Below are 20,974 nucleotides of genomic sequence, written 5' to 3'. Positions count from 1 at the left end.
AAAAAAAACAAATTGGGGATTTAAATTGAAAGACTGGAACCAGGTAATTATAATGGAGTTCAGAGTTGGAAACTGTGCACATTCTACATTATAGCACTGGATTTTGATCAAATGAATTTCCAGTTTATATTGAAGACTCTTAACAAAATTCCTACTTGATAGGAAAAAACTTGTGATTTGGTCAGCTGAGTGGGATATGCATGTAATTGAACAATCCTGCTACAACTTCATATATGCAACACTAAACAGATTTGAATCATTTCTGTGACTTTAAAATCCGTTTGTTCGTTCTTATTATTTCACAGTGCTAGTCACTTGTTCAGTTTACATCTCTTATTAAATATACTTATTACTCAATATTTTAAAACAATTTATACTATCCTGAATTGCATTATCACAGTTAGTTAATTAATTAATTGGTAAGGCTTTATACCGTTACACATTGTCAGTGATCTGTGTCATTGCTTCATGGTTACTTTAAAGCATGGCTGCATTGATTAATGTTCAATCGGTGACAGAAGTTATGGCAATATAAGGAAATATGTAGGTAGCATAGCAAGTGAGGAACCGTTAAGGGAAAGTGAGACTTTGTGTTCCTCATGCAAAGCACTGGCACTGAAACAAGAGGTTGAATAACCTTCTTTGGGGTAACCACTTTTATTTTTACTTGATAAGCTTGCCTAGGAGTAGGATAAATCTAATTGATGGGATTCTTTACACTGCTATTTCTGGACAGTATGGAGGCAATACTTCTCTTAGATGTTGAAATTGGATGTATTAATGACATATTTAAAAAAAGGAAACAGGAAAAACAGCATGAAGAAGCTAAAGCTGAAAAAGATAAACAAGAAAGGCTAAATCAACAAAGGTATAGAGAGGACCGAAGCTCTTCTTGGGATCCCAAGCTCAGGTTTGGCATTCCAACCCAGTTTGAGGAGGGACGGAATGATACAGAGGTAGAGGGGGAGTGGTGATGTAACCCAGTGCACCAGTGCCTCCCGTTGAGGCACCAATGACTCCATCCCTGCTGCTGTACCTGAGTTCCAGTCTAACTGATCGCGTTAAGATGCGCTCTTGGAAACCAGCTGCACCCTCTTATCTTTGCACTGGAGTTCACCATCTCCATGTCACCCTCCCCAAAACTATGCTCCCCACAAGACAGCTACTGAACCTCAAGGCAGATGAGGAAGATGAACCACCAATTATTGGGGTCTATGTCCCTTGGAAACCCCAAGAGATGATCATGATAATGAATCAGGCCCCGGATTGCTAAAGATAAACCTGCCCAATTCACCTAATACGTCTGGCACACAATTAAAATGGACAATGCAATACCCCGAGATCTGTTTGCCCTCTGTTGTATGACCTTGTCACCAGGAGAACTAACTAAGTGGCAGGAACAAATGGGCGGGGTGACGGAAATAAACCAGTCCTCACTTACGATAATTTAAGCGACAGATTCAAAGAGGACACGTCGAGTGTCGTGGACATGGTATGCGCATATAACATGGATTGGTTTGAGAACACCAGGACACAGATGAGGAGAGCCCTTATTTATTACTGCGATGGCCAGAATGAACCCACTATTTATCTGAAACATTGATAATGTCTTCAATGTTGCTGTCTGCTCTTAGTCGGAAATGGAAAAATTCATCAGGCGTGCATCCAATTTCCATCCTTCCTCATGTTCAATTGGTCCATCTCTGACTTCTCACATCCCCTCCTTGGCTTCACAGCTTCCATTCCTGAGGATAGGTTAACCATCAAATTCCATCACAAGACTCCTATGGTGACCTCAACTATACTCCTCACACCCTGCTTACTGGAAGAATTCCATTCCATTCTCCCAGTTTTTCTGTGTCCATTGCATTTGCTGTGATGATGTCATTTCAACTGGGCTGCCTTCAGAGTGGCCTCCTTTAACCTCATCTGAGGATTCCCCTCATCTTGGTTGACCACAGCGTCTTCAGCTGTGTCTGACTCATCTCCCACAATTTTGCCCCCATCATTTCCCCTTATTCTCAGAGCAACAATAGGGTTCTCCTTGTCCTTACTTTCTACCCCACCACACTCCACATTCAAAGGAACATCCTCCACCATTTCCACTACTTGCAGCAAGATTCAACCACTGAACATATCTTCCCCTTCCCTCCACAGTATTCTGCAGGGACTGTTACTTCTGTGACATCCTGGTTCACTCCTCCATCACTCCTATCACTTTCTCACTCTCCCATGGCACCTTCCTGTGCAATTGCAGCACTTTCCCATTCATCTCCTCTGTCTTCATTGTCGAAGGCCCTGAACACACCTTCCAGGTGAACCAGCATTTTATTGTATTTTTTCCAATCTAGTCAGCTGTATTCACTGTTCATAATGTGGGTTTCTTTCACATTGGCAAGACCAAACACAAACTACTTAACTGCTTTGCAGAGCAGGTCTATTCTGTCTTAGAAATGATCCAGGCCTCCTAGTTGCTCACCATTTGAATAAATCATCTTGTTCTCATGGTGAGATTTGTGTCCTGGGTTTGTGCAATATTCCAACAAAGCACAACACAAGCTCAAGGAATGACACCTTACTTTCCATTGAGCACTTTGCAATCTTGAGATCTCAATGTTGAATTCAAAAACTGAGAAACTGACAACATTTGTCCAATGTATGCAGGAGGATTTCCTGACACAATATGTAGACAGGCCAACAAGAGGTGAGGCCATACTGGATTTGGTTCTGGGTAACGAACCAGGCCAGGTGTTAGAATTGGAGGTAGGTGAGCACTTTGGCGACAGTGACCACAATTCGGTGACTTTTACTCTAGTGATGGAGAGGGATAAGTGTGCACTGCAGGGCAAGAGTTATAGCTGGGGGCAGGGAAATTATGATGCGGTGAGGCATGACTTAGGATGCATGGCTTGGAAAAGTAGGCTTCAAGGCAAGGGCGCAATTGATATGTGGAGCTTGTTCAAGGAGCAACTATTGAGTGTCCATGATAAGTATGTACCTGTCAGGCAGGGAGGAAAGGGTCGTGTGAGGGAGCCGTGGTTTAATAAGGAATTGGAATCCCTTGTTAAAGGGAAGAGGGCGGCCTATGTAAAGATGAGGCATGAAGGTTCAATTGGGGCGATTGAGAGTTATAAGGTAGCCAGGAAGGATCTGAAGAGAGAGCTAAGAGCAGCAAGGAGGGGACATGAAAAGTCCTTAGTTGGTAGGATTAGGGAAAACCCAAAGGCTTTCTATAGGTATGTCAGGAATAAAAGAATGACTAGGGTAGGAATACTTCCAGTCAAGGATAGTAGTGGGAAGTTGCGTGTGGGGGCTGAAGAGATTGGGGAGACATTGAATGAATACTTTTCGTCAGTATTCACTCTGGAACAGGACATTGTTGCCGATGTGAATACTGAGTCACAATTAATTAGAATGGACGGCTTTGAGGTATGTAGGGAAGAGGTGTTGGAAATTCTGGAAAGGGTGAAAATAGGTAAGTCCCTTGGGCCTGATGGCATTTATCCTAGGATTCTCTGGGAAGCAAGGGAGGAGATTGCAGAGCCATTGGCCTTGATTTTTATGACCTCGTTGTCTACAGGAATAGTGCCAGAAGACTGAAGGATAGAAATGTGGTTCCCTTGTTCACGAAGGGGAGTAGGGATAACCCTAGTAACTATAGGCAGGTGAGTCTCACTTCTGTTGTGGGCAAAATCTTAGAGAGAATTGTAAGGGATAGGATTTATGAACATCTGGATAGGAATAATGTGATCAAGGATAGCCAGCATGGTTTTGTGAAGAGCAGGTCGTGCCTCACAAACCTTATTGAATTCTTTGAGAAGGTGACTAAGGAGGTGGACGAGGGTAAAGTGGTAGATGCAGTGTATATGGATTTTAGTAAGGCGTTTGATAAGGTTCCCCATGGTAGGCTACTGCAAAAAATACAGAGGTATGGCATTGAGGGTGAGTTGGAGGTTTGGATTAAGAATTGGCTGGCCGGAAGAAGACAGAGGGTAGTCGTTGATAGTAAAGGTTCATCTTGGAGTGCAGTTACTAGCAGTGTTCCACAAGGATCTGCTTTGGGATTGCTGTTTGTCATTTTTATAAATGACCTGGAGGAGGGGCTAGAAGGTTGGGTGAGCAAGTTTGCGGATGATACGAAAGTCGGTGGAGTTGTTGACAGTGAGGAAGGATGTGTCAGGTTACAGCGGGATATAGATAAGCTGCAGGGCTGGGCAGAAAGGTGGCAAATGGAGTTCAATGTGGGTAAGTGTGAGGTGATTCACTTTTGTATGAGTAACAAAAAGGTGGGGTACTGGGCTAATGGTTGGATACTTCGTAGTGTGGATGAGCAGAGGGATCTTGGTATCCATGTACACAGATCTTTGAAAGTTGCCACCCAGGTAAATAGTGCGGTGAAGAAGGCATATGGCGTACTGGCTTTTATTGATAGAGGAATTGAGTTCCGGAGTTGCAGTTGTATAAGACTCTGGTGCGGCCGCATCTGGAGTATTGTGTGCAGTTTTGGTCGCCGTACTATAGGAAGGATGTGGAGGCACTGGAACGGGTGCAGAGGAGGTTTACCAGGATGTTGCCTGGTATGGTAGGAAGATGTATGAGGAAAGGCTGAGGCACTTGGGGTTGTTTTCATTGGAGAAAAGAAGGTTTAGGGGTGACTTGATGATTAGGGGTTTAGATAGGGTTGACCATGAGAACCTTTTTCCACGTATGGAGTCAGCTATTACGAGGGGGCATAGCTTTAAATTAAGGGGGGGTAGGTACAGGACAGATGTTAGGGGTGGATTCTTTACTCAGCGAGTCGTGAGTTCATGGAATGCCCTGCCAGTAGCAGTGGTGGACTCTCCCTCTTTATGGGCATTTAAATGGGCATTGGATAGGCATATGGAGGATAGTGGGGTAGTGTAGGTTAGGTGGGCTTGGATCGGTGCAACATCGAGGGCCAAAGGGCCTGTACTGCGCTGTATTTTTCTATGTTCTATGCTCTATTACATCTGTTCTCAGTTTTTCTAAAATGCTGAACCACCCCTTCCCCCACAGCCATGTTGTGTTTGTGTCTAGTTTACATTGGACTTATTAGAAAATGGAGAAAGAGAGGCCTGCAGATGCTGGAGATCAGAGTCAAAAGGTATGGTGCTTGAAAAGGAGTGCTCCTTGGATGCTGCCTAACCGGCTGTGCTTTTCCAGCACCATGCATCTTGACTTAGTAGAAAGGACCAATTATCTCCCTTTCATGCTATAATGTACACCCTTTCTACATCTCTTTTTCTTTCTCCATGCTCAACAATCCCTTTGTATTTTGTACTGGGCCTCTACACCATCTGGCCTCTTACTCCTCCTCTGCCTCTGTTAAAAGTATGAAAAAGAACCTATTTTCCAACACCTATCAGTTTTAAAGAAGAATCAAACCAGACTTGAAACATTAACTCTATTTTTTGCCTCAGAGGTTGTCAGCTCTGCTCAAATTTCTCCAGCATTTTCTGTGTTTATTCCAGATTTCCAGTCTTTTGTATTTATATTTTTGTTGGTTTTGGGGGTCAAGTCATGCTAATTTTGAATTAAAATAGTGAATCTTTGGAAATGTTTTGGAAAGTAGTGGTCTAAAATATATCAATACACGTAAATCAATACTTTTGAAAAAATAACATGAAAGAATGAGTTTGATCTGTCTGTTCATTTCAAAATTTGTATACAAATATGTTTCCGTCTGAAGGATTTGAGTTTCATTTCCCGGTTGTTTTAATATAGTGGTCGACTGTTATAACATTCAATTGTCGTCATATGTCAATTTATCAGAGGCAGCTGGCTTACAATTAATCCTCTGTTGACAAATGTAAACAACCTTTGGTTTCTGTGGACAGAATAAGCTCCTCGTCCAATTCTGATGATAACATCTCCTATTTCCTAATGTGTTCCTCTGGGGTACTCCCCAAAATAACTCCACAGAGGCCAATACCTCTAATCCAAGTCAGCCTTTATTTACACGTGGAAAGTCCTTGACACTGATCCACCTCCTTCAGAGCCAGGTCTAAAAGTAATCACAATGTCTGACACTCCTATTCTTATCTGTCAGCCAGGGCTCCTTGGCTGGACCAGATTAACAGCCCCAATCCAAGAACTCATATTCTATGATGTCAACCTGGCTAACCTTGTTACAATTATTGCATGCCACCTCCACCCCCCCCCCCCCCCCCCCCCCCCCCCCCCCCCCCCGCCACCACCCCCTCCGAGTCCAAGGACAGAGGCCGGTCCTTTCTCTTATAATGCCTCCTGGAACGTTTTAGCACCGGGTTAGGTTCCTCCGACTCCATGTTTGATATGGGTGGCAAGTAATGCACCCAGAGCATCTCAGGAGGAATTTACTCTTCCTCTGGCGGCAAAGGTATTGAAGTGGCAAGATCCACCATGTCCATCTCTGATTCAGAGGCCTCTTCAGGGAGAACCCATGGGTTCCAATAGCCTTTCCAACAGTTCCAAGTGGCAGGGCACATTTTGCTCCCTCCCCATTTCAAGTTTGCGGCTTTCATATGGTCCATACGCCATTTCAGGGCCGTCGTTCCTCCGCAAACTTTAAACATCATTGGTTGTGACCTTGCATGGACCATGCTTCTGAGCTATACAGGGCCATTGCCGTGGTTCTGACACCAAATTTTGTCCACTGTAGTAAACTTTCTGTCTCGCTTGGCTGAGTCTGGCAACCAGCACTGGCCTTTCTGATGCCACTTCACATCCCCCAGGTGCGGAAAGATCCGAATTAGCCTGATGTGAAGTCTTCTCCCCATTAGCAAGCCTACTGGAGCTATCCCAGTAATTGCTAGAGGGGTGGTCCTATAATCAAACAGGAACCAGGCAAGTTTGGTATCTAGTGAAGCTGTAGGCTGTTTCTTCAAGTCTGCCTCCACAATTTGGACTGCTCTTTCTGCCAGGCAATTGGATGATGGATGATATGGAGCTATCCTTATATGTTGAACCCCATTCTACTTTAGGAAATTCTCAAATCCTGTGCTGGTAAACAATAGTCTATTATCTGTGACCAACTCTTCTGGGAGTATGTGTATTGCAAAAGACGTGAACAGTTTTTCTACCACCATTCCTCTGTTTGAGATATGAACTCTCTGCACGTCCAATCACTTTGAATGGGCATCAACAATGACTAAGGACATTGAGCCCACAGAAGGACCTGCATAGTCAATGTATTAACTGAGTACAGGGTTTACCCGGGCATTCACACGAATATGGGGGAAGCTGCTGGTGGTAAGTTTTGCCCTTGCTGGCACTCTGTGCACTACCCCACCAAAGCAGTTATGTCTGCATCCAAACCTGGCCACCAGACATAACTTTGTGTCAACATCTTCATTTTGGACACCCCTATGTGTCCCTGGTGGAGTTCAGACAGTATTTGGCTGTGATCATTCCTTGGGACAATCACTCTTCTCCCCATAATAATGTGCTGTCCTCTACCGCGATCTGATCTCTCCAAGTCTGAAACATTTCACTTCTGGTTGTGATGGCTGTTGGTTTCCTCCACCACCACCAGCTGTTCCAGTTTTTGCCAGGAACAGTTCTTTCTGTGTCCATAGTTTGATATCATCAGATGTGACTGGGAGTGTGCCCAGAATATTTAAAGCCATTAGGGACTCTTCCAGTGGTGGTGGTACCTGCCAAAGGGAGGTGGCTCAATACATCCATCCGCATTTACTACTTGGCTTCCCAGGTGGTGTTCCACTTTGTAATTATACATACTTAGTATTAAAGTCCATTACTGAATTCAGGCGGAAACTATGGGCGGAGATGCTGTGTCGTCTTTAAATAGACCTTAGTAGGGTTTTGTGTTCCATTATTATTACAAATTTACATTCATACAGGTATTGGTGGAACTTCCTGACTCCAATCATAACTGTCAAACCTTCTTTCTCTATGTGGGCATATTTACACTCTGCATTAGCTATCTCCCTGGATGCACAACTGTTGAGTGTTTTCTTCATTAGGCCACCTATGAGCTAATATTACCTCATGCTGAACGAGGAGGCAGTGCATGTCAATACCAAATCTCACTTGGGATTATAGTGTGCCAACACCTTAGAGGATGATAGCTGTTTCTTCACTTCCCTGAAAGTTAATGGCTTCGCTAAATGACCATTTCCAAGGTTGACACTTTTTAAAGTGTTGATGCAGAGGTGTCAGGACAGAGGCCAGGTTATAAATGAACTTTCTATAAGAATTCACAGCACAAGAAAAGATCTAATCTCTGGTATAGACCTGGGAGCTGGGGCACTTTGATTGCCCTCACTTTATTTTCCAATGGGTGTAACCTGATCTTGTCGACTCTAACCCAAGTAGGTCACTTGGGGTGCCTGGAACACACATCTTTCTCTTCTAAGGTGTATGCCCTAAGGAGAAGTGTCGAATGACTATGCCAAAGTTCTCTAAGTGTTCCTTATTGATCTTCCCTATTGTTAGCACATCATCCAGATAAATGGTGAATTGAGGTAGACCTTGAAAAGGTTCTCCATCATCCGCTGAAACATTGGACTGGCTGACCCCAAATGGCAGGCATGTATACTGGTACAAATCCTTATGGGGTATTAATTGTAGCATACTTCTGGGATTCCTCATCTAACTTCAATTGCAAGTAAGCATGGCTCATGTCCAGCTTCGTGAACGCCCCTGCCAGCTTTGAGTATAAATCCTCTATGCAAGGGATTGGGTATTTTTCAGCTGCAAAAACAGAGTTTACTGTTTGTTTAACATCTCCACAAAGACAAACTGACCCAATGGATTTCAAAATTGGTATGACTGATGCTGCCTATTCCACAAACTAGATTAGCTTGTTAATTCCTTTGCTTTCCAGACTTTTCTGCTTCTACAGCACTGTGTGGGCCTTGCAGTATCATGCAATAGCTTCCTGGTCAACACACAAGGTGGCCTTGGCTCCTTTGATAGTCCCTAGACTTTCCTGAAAAACATCTGGGTAGGAAACGTCCAGGTTTCATTAGGATGCCACTCAGGGAGCCATTTTCTAATAAAAAAATATTGAGCCAATCTAGGTCAATTTCTCTCAACCAATTTTGCCCTATCAAGGTTGGGTCCGAGCCTTATACGACAATCCATGGTAACTGAATCAGATGCTTCTCATATGAGACTGGAACCAAAGTCATACCTTTACTCTGTAAAAGCTCGTGGGTATAGGTTCTCAATCTAGCTGAGGCCTTGCATAAACTGAAGGGTTGGAGTCCATTATAAATTTTGTTAAAGACTGGTTTTGCAATCACTGAAATGGCTGCACCAACACTGACCTCTGTTCGAGCCAGGTGACCATTTGATCAGATGTTTATTTTGATTGGATCTGATTTGGATGTTGCTATACAATTTAACTGTTCCAAACTAGATGTCAGTGGACTTTCCAGGGTTTGCACTCTCCTGGATACTGACCTATGAGTTCTCTTACTCAATTTAGCTCTAGTAGGACTCGTTTGCTGTCTCAAGTTTGCGTACTGGCCATAACTATAATGGTTTGCCAGCCCGGATCCTGAAGATATATTTAATTGTGTGGCCAAGGCTTGGCTTTGTTTTGGAATTTTGCTGTGGGCTGACCATGACTCCCTCTCTTCAGGATATACCCTATGCAATTGCCTTTACTTAAGTGTTGTTCCCAAGCTCAGTTGGACTGGCAAGGGTGTCCACTTCTATTGGAATACTCTGCAACCCATGTGCTCCACATAAAAGGTTCCAATGATTGTCACATTTCATCAGGTTCTGAATTGGGGTGGGATCTTCCCAATCCTGCTCAGATGAGCGGGTTGAGAATTCCAGATTGAATTTGACCTACTCTCAGGTGTTGAGAATGTGTTGGAGGTAAAATAACAGAAAAATAATAGATTTCCATCTTGTCCCTCACTGTCAGCATTTTTGTACAGTCAGGCTGCAAGATGGATTGGCTGCATCCTCTAAGAAGACAGGTAGTCAATTTGCTTGAGGGAAATGAAGGTTGACCAATAAATGCTGGCCTAACCAGCGGCACCAGCATCCCACTCTCCTCACAACTGAAATGACTCAGCATAGGCTGGTATCCCATTGTCAAATCACCCCTTATTTACTTCTGGAAAGTCTTTGACATTGGGCCAGCTCTCAGAATGACAGTCACTCCTCTTTTTATCTGTGAGCTAGGGCTCCCTGACTGAGGCTGTTAATCTGGTCCAGTCAGGGAACTGCTATTCTATGAGATCCACCTGGCTGACCTTGGAGTACTGTGATGGAAATGTGTTGCTGGAAAAGCGCAGCAGGTCAGGCAGCATCTAGGGAACAGGAGAATCGACGTTTCGGGCATTAGCCCTTCTTCAGGAATGAGGAAAGTTGGTCCAGCAGGCTAAGATAAAAGATAGGGAGGAGGGACTTGGGAGAGGGGCGTCGGAAATGTGGAAAGAGGTCAAGGTGAGGGTGATAGGTCAGACTGGGGTGGGGGCGGAGAGGTCGGGAAGAAGATTGCAGGTTAGGAAGGCGGTGCTGAATTTGATGGATTTGACTGGGACAGGCTGGGGGGAGGGGAAATGAGGAAACTGGTGAAATCCGAGTTCATCCCTTGTGGTTGGAGGGTTCCTAGCCGGAAGATGAGGCGTTCTTCCTCCAACCGTCGTTTCGCTGTGGTCTGACGATGGACCAACTTTCCTCATTCCTGAAGAAGGGCTAATGCCCGAAACGTCGATTCTCCTGTTCCCTAGATGCTGCCTGACCTGCTGCGCTTTTCCAGCAACACATTTCCATCTCTGATCTCCAGCATCTGCAGACCTCACTTTCTCCTCCTTGGAGTACTGTGTGCAATTCTGGTTGCCACACTATAAGATGTGGAAGATTTGGAAATGGTGCATAAGAGGTTGACCAGAATTTTGGCTGGATTGGCGTACATTCGCTATAATGAGAGATAGGAGAAACTTGGATTGTTTTTGCCAAAACGTGTCAGAGGCTGAGGGGTAACTAAGGGTCTCTAAACTCCCAAGAACTGATGTTGCTGGAGCTGGAGCAAGCAAGTACAGTGGGAGATCCCTCTTGGGATGACTGTGTCGACAAGGACAATGAGAGTGAAACAACTGCAAGGAAAATATACAAACAGTGTTAACGCTCAGATAATTTGCATGCTATATTTATAAAGAGCCAGTTGTGCAATACATTAACCATCAGCATGAATGACCTGAATATAAAGCTACTTCCTTGGTCTCTGTTGATAAAGATCTACATTTAAATATAGCTGTTACAATAAATGAAATAGTGAGTGATGAAATAGTGATATGTGGACTTGAATTACCTTCATTTAGAAAACGCTGTCTCACAGAGGTACGTGGAGTCAAATTAAGCTTTCAATTTAATTACAAAGGATGATAGAAGCGGGTATTTTTCTCTATTTACAAGTCCCCAAATGTCATTGTCCCTCAAACTGACTTACGGTTGAATCTAACTTTACATAGTAATTCTCTCCATATCAATGCCTTATTAACCAAACAACTGATGGAATTTAGTCCAGAATTCACCAATACCTGTGTGAAGGAATGGATTTGTTCCAACCCATCTAATTCTTGAAGTTGCTTGATGAGTTCTCCTGCTAACTCCCTCAGGTGTGCAGGATGTTTTCTGGGTGGAAACATTTTTTGTGTGATTTTCTCTAATATTTTCTCCAGACTGGAGATGTATTTATGGTGCTTCATGTTTGTTAATTGGGAGGACCACAGACCCAGTTTCAATTTGACAGCATTCACACCATTGACTGTATATGCTAAGTCTCTGTCCTCTTCCTGCAGTTCATAGTTCAGTTGGTTCAATTTTGATGGTATGTCAGTAAGGAACCAAAATCAAGCAGCCACACATATTTAGTGAGCAGTCAGACAACTTTATTCCTTGATTTAAGAAAAGCGATGATTTCAGGCATTAGATCTAACAATCTTTGTAGATCCTTCCTTTGATATAATAACCCTACGTCAGCATTGAGGATTCATTGTAGGCAGCATCGAGTTTATTAAGTATTTAAACAAATGGTGCTGAAGGGCTCTTGCTTGGATTGAGTTTATAATGTTAACAACAATTTTATTACATAGAGTCATAGAGAAATAGAGATATACAACATGGAAACAGACCCTTCAGTCCAGCCCGTCCATGCCGACCAGATATCCCAACCCAATCTAGTCCCACCTGACAGCACCCAGCCCATATCTCTCCAAACCCTATTCATATACCCATCCAAATGCCTCTTAAATGTTGCAATTGTATCAGCCTCCACCACATCCTCTGGCAGCTCATTCCATATATGTACTATCCTCTGCGTGAAAAAGTTGCCCCTTAGGTCTCTTTTATATCTTTCCTCTCACCCTAAACCTATGCCCTCTAGTTCTGGACTCTCCGACCCCAGGGAAAAGACTCTGCCTATTTACCCTATCCATGCCCCTCAGGATTTTGTAAACCTCTATAAGGTCACCCCTCAGCCTCCGACACTCCAGGGAAAAAAGCCCCTGCCCCTGTTCAGCCTCTCCCTATTGCTCAAATCCTCCAACCCTGCCAACATCCTTGTAAGTCTTTTCTGAACCCTTTCAAGTTTCACAACATCTTTCCGATAGGAAGGAGACCAGAATTGCACACAATATTCCAACAGTGGCCTAACCAATGTCCTGTACAGCTGCAACATGACGTCCCAACTCCTGTACTCAATACTCTGACCAATAAAGGAAAGCATACCAAACGCCTTCTTCACTATCCTATCTACCTGCGACTCCACTTTCAAGGAGCTATGAACATGCACTCCAAGGTCTCTTTGTTCAGCAACACTCCCTAGGACCTTACCATTAAGTGCATAAGTCCTGCTAAGATTTGCTTTTCCAAAATGTGCACCTCGCATTTATCTGAATTAAACTCCATCTGCCACTTCTCAGCCCATTGGCCCACCTGTTATAATCTGAGGTAACCCTCTTCGCTGTCCACTACACCTCCAATTTTGGTGTCATCTGCAAACTTACGAACTGTACCTCTTATTATGTTCGCACCCAAATCATTTATGTAAATGTCAAAAAGTAGAGGGCCCAGCACCGATCCTTGTGACACTCCACTGGTCACAGGCCTCCAGTCTGAAAGACAACCCTCCACCACCACCCTCTGTCTTCTACCTTTGAGCCAGTTCTGTATCCAAATGGCTAGTTCTCCCTGTATTCCATGAGATCTAACCTTGCTCATCAGTCTCCCATGGGGAACCTTGTTGAATGCCTTTCTGAAGTCCATATAGATCACATCTACCACTCTGCCCTCATCAATCATCTTTGTTACTTCTTCAAAAAACTCAATCAAGTTTTTGAGACATGATTTCCCATGCACAAAGCCATGTTGACTATCCCTAATCAATCCTTGCCTTTACAAATATATGTACATCCTGTCCCTCAGGATTCCCTCCAACAACTTGCCCACCACTGACATCAGGCTCACTGGTCTATAGTTTCCGACTTGTCTTTACCACCCTTCTGAAACAGTGGCAGCACGTTAGATAACCTCCAGTCTTCCGGCACCTCACCTGTGACTATCGATGATACAAATATCTCAGCAAGAGGCCTAGCAATTACTTCTCTAGTTTCCCACAGAGTTCTTATGTAAAAGAGTCCATTACAGTCGTTTCCGCTAGAACATGGTAGTTCTGTTCTCATGCAATCCGGTGTTATAAGAAAATTGTGTAATAGCAGCACCATTTAAACTAATGGGGCTGGAATCACGTTATCTCCAATACATGTTTTAAATGTTTGTGTTTTAAAAACAGTATTCCCAATTCGTCAATCGCATTATAGTGAATTTACATGAATGAAACGAGCGTTATAGCAGAAAGACCGGAATTTTATTAATTATTGCTAGCTGGTGGATTATACAATGGTAACTGACAAAAGGGTGGAAATCAGGATCATTGTTGAAAAATGCAACAAGCCTTGTATTTATGTGTAGCATGTCTGATGCACATCAGTTGCAATAGAAAACAATTTCTTGACTGGAATGTTTTTCTCAAATACACACTTTCTGAATTTGTTGCAGATATCCTCATTAATTGATCTCTCTTTAAGGCACAAAAGGATGAGGAGATCCTCCTCGGTTGTTATGTTCTTTTAAAACAGGTGGAGAAAAGCAATCGGCTGGAGTTTGCTGGTCTTGTGGATGAATTCATCAATCTACAGTGAGAAGCATTCGTAGTCCTTCAGGTCCTGCTGTTGTTGCTGAAAGATGTCATTGGACAAAGATTCCACTCACTTTGCTCCTGTGAAAGCACCAAGTGACAAGCTGTGGATTGCCTTATTAGTTGGTTGTTCTTAAAGTCTTTGAATAAAGAGTCAGTGACCACAGTCATCACTTCTTTAATCATTTCACCGTCTATGTACAGAGTCTTAGAGGTCGACAGCATGAAAACAGGTCCTTTTGCCCCAACTTGCCCAAGTCACCCAGTTTTCACAATTTAAATTAATCCCATTTGCCTGCATTTGGTCCATATCCCTCCAAACGTATCCCATTCATGTACCTGTCTAAATGTTTCTTAAATGACAAAATTGTACTTGTATCCACCACCACTTCTGATACCCCATTTCAGACATTCACCACCCTTTGTGTAAAATAATTGCCTCTCTGGACCCTTTCGTATCTCTCCCCTTTCACCTTAGTCCTATGTCCCCCTAGTTTTAAACTCCTCTACTATGGGAAAAAAACTATTTTCTACCTTATCTCTGCCTCTCATGATTTTATAGACCTCTAGAAGGTCACCCCCAAGTCTTCTACAACTCGAAATAATAAATTCCCAGCCTATCCAGTCTCTCTTTATAACCTAAATTTGCAGCCCAGGTAGCATCCTAGTAAATCTTTTCTGCACTCTTTCTAGATTAGTAATATCCTTTCTCAGGTAAAACAAGCAGAACTGCATGCAGTACTCCAAATGTGGCCTCACCCCCATCTTCTATCCTTCCTATAACATCTGTACTCCAGAACATTAAGCTACCAGTCCTGATCCTCCCTCAGCCAGGTTTCTATTGTAACTGTAATATGTTTCATGTACCCAACCACACCCCGAGTTCATTTGCCCTACCTGCCAGGCCTCTTGCAAATGATTTCTTCTGTTCACCTGAGGCTGGCAAACGTAAAATTATGCTTCAATGTAGATTTATTACCTTTTGCAACAAAAACAGAGATTGCTGGAAAAACTCGGCAGGTCTGGCAACATCTGTGGAGAGATAGCAGAGTTATTGTTTTGGGTCTAGTGAACCTTCTTCAGAGCATTCATTGAGGTTGGACACAGAGGGATAAAACTAAGACCTTTGCTGAGTACAGAATGTTGAGCATTAGAGAGTGGAATGTCAGAAGGGATTGTAATTACTTAAAAAGTGGTGGGGTTATGAGAAGGAATGGGGCCAGAGACAAGTGGAGGGAAGATTGTTCCAAAGGGGCACGGGTACTTCTGAGTTGCTGTAGCTTGAGTTCCTTAACGCCTGCAAGGAAGAAAACATGTTTCTTGTTAGAATGTTGAACAAATCAGAGGACGGAGTGGAATTGGGGGCCAGGACAGCTCTGAGCCAGCATGGAGAGGTTGGGAGTGTGCATTTGGCAGTACATAGCACTGAGTATGGCGATAACAGCTTTCTGAGGTGCATTGCACATCACTGAAATTCCTTTGATCTGGGGAGGATTCAAAACACAAAGAATGTAACTTTAGTTGGAATCCATGTGTGGTGAATCTGAGTTGGTGGCAATCACTGAGGAATGTTATTTGGAATAGAAACAAGTTTAGGCAAACACGCAGTCAAACGCTCGGAGCGACAATAATAACAATGATGGTAAAGAAGAAAGAGTAGAACAGAAATCCTGTCAGAGGGAATAGCGGAACTTCTTCAAGATGGGCCTACTTTGAAAAGATGTTAGAAGTCACATGACACCAGGTTATAGTCTGACAGGTTGATTCAAAATCACAAGCTTTCAGAGTGCTGCCCCTTTGTCGGTTGAAGTGTGAAATGTGGCAGTGAGTTAAACATTAAAATAAAATCAAAGAACTGCAGATGCTGAAGTTCTGAAACAAGAATGGAAATTTCTGGAAACTCAGCAGATCTGGCAGCATCTGTCGAGAGAAAGCAGAGTTAACCTTTCGGGCTTGAAACAATAACTCTGCTTTCTCTCCACAGATATTGCCGCATCTGCTGAGTTTTCCAGCAATTTCTTTTTCTGCTTTAGAAATTCAGCATCTGCAGTTCTTCCTTTTTTCTGCTGGTTTAAAACAAAAACTGCTGTGGAATTTTCAAAACAGCTTTCAGCTCTTCAACTTCCTTTGTCTGAAGCATGCTGTTCAAGGGAAAGCTATCATAAATTTACTGTGTAATGTTGGGTGGTGCTGTCTCAAATTCTCTTTTCACATTGTGATTCACATGGTGACATACAAGGCAAATGTTCTTATCTTTTCCAGTTTTATTTAGATGCGCAGTTATCACACATCATTGCTGTTTCACCTTGTAGTTTGTAACGTTACTCTACTATTGGTTATGCTGCAGGTAGGCCTCTGGATGCTCGCCTCTGGAACATCCAGAATGTTTCTGGCTGCTTTCAAATATAGAGGCATGAGAGATCATTTCTGTTTCTGGGATCCCCATTAATTTGTGTGGCTTGGATATTGGATGTTGTGTGCAGCAATGGTCCCTGTCTTCTTCATTTTGCAAGAAGCAGAAGAAAAAGAACTGCAGGTCTACAGTGAGGGATCAGAGGAGCCGGCTTGCTGAGCTGCTCTTGCAGAGTCTGTATGGACACGATGGGCTGAGCAGTCTCCTTAGTTTCTGGGACTGTATTATATTGGCTTCTCAGATCAGTTCCTAGTGTATGTCTTATTTATTTGTTTCCATTGCCACCCCAAAACATACCTTACCTTGCAAAATCAGACCATCTGGACCAAACTGAAACATGATGCAACGAGTCTATCAAGAGCATGCACTTTTCTCGAACCTCACAGCTTCTAGGAGTGGAAGTGGCAGTGAGGAAACACGGTGGGCATTGAGAAAGACTGTCAGAGACTCTGTGATTCATAAATTGATTACACCTTACATGTTGCAGATCTCAGCCCTATTATTCTGCTGCTGCTCATAAACTGGAGAACGCAGTTACTGCATCTTACCGTTATATCAGCTGGCATCCTTGAAAGGAAAGGTATGTGGTTTATTTGCCTTTGTGTTATGTGTTTTTGGAATCTGACTTTGGCCTGGATCTCCAGTTGGACCACATTTCCATAATCTAAGCTGGATAAAGTCCATAAGGAGTCGAGTGAAGAAGTGAAGAAACTTCAGCATCTCTTATGTCTTGGACTTCATTAGGATTGTCTCTTAGAGTGTCATGAAGAAAAACGGCTTTTTAAAAATTAAGCAACCATTTACAACAGTATCCACAGTATCGTGCTTTTGTAATTGATAATTCTTGTCAGTCAGGTTGTACGAAAAGTGCTTTAGTTCCTGTAGATGGGTGTGAATTGCAGAAACAGGGTTGAGAGAACAAAGAGAGTGGAATGATACATTCAAACATTGCCTGCATACTATACTGATTTGGAGCCACTTTCAGTGAGCATGAGACTTTTGTACAGAAACACAGAAATTGGAGCAGTCTTTGAATGTGCTATGAACATTCAATATGATAATAGCAGATCATCCAAATCTGTGTCCTATTCACACTTTCTGCTTATGGCATTTGATCTCTTTTGCCCAAAGCTATATTGAATTCCTTTGTATTCTGTGGCCAAAATACTGAATGTTTTCAAGAAGGGCTCAGTCGGTAGCACTGCCGCCTCACAGCACCAGGGAGCCAGCTTTGGGTGACTGGGTGGAATTTGCACATTCTCCTTGTGTCTGCTTGGGTTTCCTCTGGGTGCTCTGGTTTCATCTCACAGTCCAAAGGTGTGCAGGCTATGTTAATTGACCATGCTAAACTGCTGAAGTTGTTCTGGGATGTGCAGGCTACTTCCATGGCTAAAATGCAGGGTTATAGGAATAGGGTAAGAAGGTAGGTCTTGTTAGGTTGTCCTTTGGGGCGTCAGCCGTGGACTAGATGGGCTGACTGTCCTGCTTCCAAACTTTAGAGATTCTATCTTCCAATGAAAGAGCCATGGGGGTGAGGTGATGGCCTAATGACACGATCACCAGGCTGTTAATCCAGGCTAATGTTCTGAAGGTATGGGTTCAAATCCCACTGTGCTAGATGGTAGAATTTGATTTTAATAAGAAATATCAGGAATTAAGAAGTTACTAATAACTATGAAGTTATTAAGAAGTGTGAGTGACAGCCCCTAACATCCAGACCACATTTGTGGCATCAAGGAGCTCACGCAAAACTGGAATCAACGGATATCAAGAGCCAAACACTCCACTGGTTGGAGTCATACCTGGCAAACAGGAGGATTGGTCATGGTTGCTAGAGGTCAGTCTTTACAGCTTCTGGTTGTCTCTGCAAGAGTTCCTCGGGGTAGTGTTATCGGCTCAATCATCCTCAGCTGCTTCATCAATAACTGTTCCTCCATCATAAGGTCAGAACTGGGGATGATTGCACCAGGTTCAGCACCATTCGTTACTCTTCAGATTCTGAAGCAGTCCATATTTAAATGCAACAGGATCAGGACAATATCTTGGGCTTGGGCTGACAAGTGGTAAGTAACATTCATGGCACACAAATGCCAGGCAACAACTATCTCCAGTAAGAGACAATTCACAATCACCCCTTGACATTTGATGGTGTTACCATAAGTGAATCCCCTACTATCAACACACGTATGATTATCATTGATCATAAACTCAACTGGACACACCATGTAAACACAATGGCTACAAGAGCAGGTCAGAGGCTAGGAATACTGTGGTGAATAACTCATCTCCTGATTCCCCATAGCCAATCCAATACCTACAAGGTCCAATCAGGAGTCTGATGGAATCTCCCCACCTATCTGCATGGGTGCAGCAGCTCTAACACTCAAGAAGCTTGATACCATCCAGGACAAAGCATCCTGCTTGATTGGCATTATTGCTAGGTCAAATTCCTCAATATCCCTCCTCAAGGACATTGAGGGTTAATCTGCAGCACAGACTGTAATGCTTCAAGAAGGCAACTCTCAATAGCCTTCACAGGGCAACCGAGGCAAGCCAGTCATATCCAAGTCCCATGAGTGAATTTAAATATATATGATCATAGTGAATGTCAGAACAGTGTTGAAGGGTCGAACTGCCAACACTTGCTCCAATTTCCTATATTTCTATAGAGAATTCTTGGGCTTACTGAAAGCAGGTGCAACTAATTATATAAGATGCATGCAGTGAATTGAATGCATCATTTCACTTCTTTTGTTCTCTCAACAGGGTTTCAGAAGCTCACACCCATCTACGGGAACAGAATATCTTGTGAAACCTGACCAACAAGAATTATTGACTACAAAAGCACAATTCTGTGGATACTGGAAATTACAAATAAAATAGAAAAAGAAATAATGATTTAGGAATTATTTACTTTCTGTCGCTGTTCATTTAATTATCACTGGATAGTCATACAATCTTATTGTAAGTATTTTAAAGCTGGTGCACTTTGATATGTTACATTTAAATTCTATGGCAATTAGTAATATAAATGAGTCTGAAATAGTGACAGTCAACTGTGTCAGACAACATTCTGGACTAGAAGGATTTGGGTATATGAATAGGAAGGGTTTAGAAGAATATGGCCAAATGCTGGCAAATGGGACTAGATTAATTTAGGATATCTGGTCAGCAAAGATGAGTTGGACCGAAGGGTCTGTTACTGTGCTATACAATTCAACGACTATGACTCTATCCTGCAGTTCTACTTTGACATGGGACCATCTATTCCTCTCATCAGCTACATCACCACCAGGGTATTTAAGAATAATGACAGGCATTGCTTTCTGCGTTATTTGTTTTATTGTCCAGTACCACTGAATTTAGCTGTAAGAAATCAAAACGCAACAGTTTTAAAACATTTTAAACCATCTTAAGAAATTTATTTTACAATATAAATGAAAACAAAATTAGTCAGTTGTCAAACATTATCACTGAGCAAGGAGGAGCTCAATGTTTGGTAATTTAAGATTGTATGACTATCCAGTGATGATTAAGGTAGTGCACAACTGGCTACCTATAAAATCACCTGGAAACTTGCTGTTGTATAACATTGAAACAAAAGTTTTTTATGATCTTTCTTTTTAATAGTCTCGCCAAAAAATATTCTTGTGTGTGAAAACATGAGATGAACATTCTGAGCTAGGCTTGCAGGCCCTACATCATTATTTTGCCAATCCTTCTAGCTGGGAAACCATTCCTGGATCTTGTTGTCACCTTCACAAATAGGTTTGTATCCAAGATGCAAGTGGGAACAAACAACCTCTCAGATGTGCATTATGCAGTGACTGGCATCTTCGATTTTTCCATTCATTTTTATTAATCATCACCGCCGCCACACATGACAGCTGCACACATTTGCAAGGCCGCTCTGAAATATTAATTTTTAACTTGATTACCAGAAACTGTACTTGGTGTAATTGTTCACAAAGTTCACACAGGCTATAATCTGTTTTCGACCAAATTTGAGATTTTGTACATGTTGCTGCTGTCACGGGGCCTCACAATTGAACAATTTTAGGGAATAACCTGATAAATGGGATCAGTTTTATCTTGTAGTTACTTAAGGAGGTGATGTTTTACTTGCTATGGCTGCAATTGTTCACTGCCTGTCTCAACAGCTTTCTGTTTGATCAGTAATTACCTGTTGTTGAATAGACCTTCAGGAATGTAAACATTCACAAAGCAAGAGATGGTGATTGTCTGATGACATACTTCACTTACTGTTGAAAACAGTAGTCAAGAAACCTTAAACACTAGTCCACCATATTCCCAAATTATATATATGGATTTTAATAAGGACCTCAGAAGGTCCTGAGGAGGTAATGTACAATTTGGCC

Source organism: Chiloscyllium plagiosum, unplaced genomic scaffold (genome assembly GCF_037043375.1).
Source record: "Chiloscyllium plagiosum isolate Xiang-an unplaced genomic scaffold, Cpla_swu_hap1 HiC_scaffold_13, whole genome shotgun sequence".
Classification (NCBI taxonomy): domain Eukaryota; kingdom Metazoa; phylum Chordata; class Chondrichthyes; order Orectolobiformes; family Hemiscylliidae; genus Chiloscyllium; species Chiloscyllium plagiosum.
This window is presented reverse-complemented; position numbering follows the sequence as displayed.